At 34.9% G+C, this 2,642-nt stretch overlaps 1 pseudogene; it reads right to left on the reverse strand.

Moving 5' to 3' along the window:
- LOC107748439 (F-box only protein 30-like) overlaps positions 1-1,123 on the reverse strand; it is a 9,617-nt pseudogene extending 8,494 nt beyond the window's left edge.
- Positions 1,124-2,642: the final 1,519 nt, after the last annotated feature.

The raw sequence follows: 2,642 nt of genomic DNA on the forward strand, positions 1-2,642 counted from the left end.
TCAGCAATAGTGTGCACCCTTAATTTACAGAGAAAAGAAGGTCAGGGAAAAATCTGTAGATGGAAAAATCTCCATACAAGTTATTTGTGCATTTTTCTTTTTTTCTACTTGTTATTTTGCACTTTTTGTTAGAAAATGTTTATTTACTATTTATTCAGGTTTTTAAGGTATCTAATATTTTGATACTTCATTTCCATGATCTAAATATTCTTAAAAATTAAAAGTTTGTTGTCATTTGGAAGTGTGTAGGCCTTTTTGCATTATTATGCTGTTACATTATGATTATATATTCAGTGGCATAAAATGGTCTTTAAAATGACAATAATATCGCGTATCACAATTATTTCTGGGGCAATATATCGCACAACAAAAAGTTGTTATCGTGACTGGCCTACATAGTGGTTGTCATTTCTTTCATCGATTTTGCTAAACTATGTAGTGCGCACTGAAAAAAACATTAATTTAATAGTGAAACCCACTCTTGACCTCCTGGCAGACTCCCCCCAGCTTTAATGCTGTCTTGACTTTATCCAACACAACTTTCCTAGTTAGCATAAACAAAACTGGCCCACTTAACTCATGTGTTGCTACTGTTCTACAGGGCTTTGTACAATGACACCACACTGAACCATGAACCAAGAAGACAGCAAGAACCTTTAGGACTTCATTAAACTTCTTTTAAGTTTCCCAACACACATTAGTTTTAATGTTTACAAAACAACAAGTTGATAAACAGACATTTGACAGAATTGAAAACCTTCAACAACCACAAAAACTTCATGACACTTCATTTAGGACAGAATAAAGTTAAGAAGTGACCTCAGGATTATGGTAGCTATATTTAGATCTTTATTTTATTGAAGTTTAACTTTGGTTTACTTTATTTTGTTTAGGTTAGCCTGTTAGCTAGCTGTTAGCTAGCTGAACTTTCTGCCTTCAGTCTACATAAACAAACTACTCACTTACCCACAGACTATGTCAACTAACTCCCCGCGTAACTCACTCACGCCCCTCGCCTGTTTTCTCACTTGTCCGATTTTACGATGAAACGGGACACTTTAAACACTGCTGGATGACAACGTACACAATCATCACCGTTCGTCCTGTCCAAAAATAATCAACCCGGCCGGGACGCGCGCCGATGACGTCATCACGCACAACCGAGCGTCGTGACGTTGGGGTTTATTTTGGCCCGGTATTATTTATAGGCTACTGGAAATGTTTTATATAATAATAATAATAATAATAATAATAATAATAATAAAATTGAAGAATGATATTGGGTAGAATGATTTTGGTGTTTCAATACGGGATGGTTTTAAAAAATGCTTTAAAATGGAAGAAAGTGTAAATTAATGTTTTTACACTTTTAAATTACCTTTTTTTTTTCGTCGACCATGACTTTTTCTTTCACTTCTCCTACATAATGAATCAGGGACACTTTCTTTCTTTCTTTCTGTCTTTTTATGTGTACAATTGTTATATATATATATATATATATATAGGCCTATATATCTCATTTATATATTAACTGTTGCTACTAACACGTCAAACGAGTTGTTCCAGAATAGTTAATAGTTGGTTATGGAAATGAGAAGTGACAGGGGAGCACATCTGCTAGTTTGAGTCCAAGAAATGACATACATTTTAACGCTGATTTTAAGATTTTCGAGACATCGTGATCTGAGAAGAGCTTGAGTATCTTATACTTGAAAATATAAATTTTCTGAATTTATTTAGTTAGTTAGTTAGTTAGTTAGTTACAGATAGTTTCTAGATAGTTAGTAAAGCCACTTGATCAAGTTGATATACAGTAGGCTTCGAAAATGTACTAATGTTAAACATTTAAAGTAGTCATAGTTCCCTAACTGAAAAAAATATTATTATTATTATTATTAAAAACATTTTTAAATTAAGTGACGCAACGTCTTTAGTTTAACTAACCGACCAATCAGTTTCAAGTTTCAACATCGCTTTAGTGCGTCATCGAGCATGCTTGTGGAATAAACAACAGCAGGTGCCAAAAAAAAAATAAAAATGGAAGTTTATACAGAATATCAACCAAATCCAAATGACAGAAGAAGTGGGAACAGGTCAGACTGAAGGGCAGGGCCACGCATTTGCCCTGAGAGGAGGAAGAGTTGGACTCGCGTTACTCTCACAGGTGAGAGCTCGGTAAAGTTAGCTATATATTCACAGATTCGACTTTTCCGGATCAATAAATCACGAGCAAAACGTTTTTACTACACAATTGACGCCTCTTTTCTTTCTCAGTGATGTAGAAAACGAGCTACAAGCAAGTGTTCCTCAAAACAAGCTTTCCTCCGCTCTGCACAAAATACATTGATCTCAATGCGCTGGCATCTGAGAGACAAGTCCGAAGGGACCGTCTGCAAAGTGCTACGCTGAACAAGAGCTCGTTCTTTTGACAGCCAAAAGTGTTTATTATAAGTAAAATCTCACAGAAATGTGGTTTTCCCCGGTCGTTGTTAATGGTCATATGATGCTATTTTAAAGATCATTATTTTGTGTATTTGGTGTAACAGAATATGTTGACATGCTTTAATGTTCAAAAAACACATTATTTTTCAAATACTGTACATTATTGTAGGTCGTCTATGCCCCGCCTCTCTCAAACGCTT

This window comes from Sinocyclocheilus rhinocerous, unplaced genomic scaffold (genome assembly GCF_001515625.1).
Source record: "Sinocyclocheilus rhinocerous isolate Xijiao unplaced genomic scaffold, SAMN03320098_v1.1 scaffold2515, whole genome shotgun sequence".
Lineage (NCBI taxonomy): Eukaryota > Metazoa > Chordata > Actinopteri > Cypriniformes > Cyprinidae > Sinocyclocheilus > Sinocyclocheilus rhinocerous.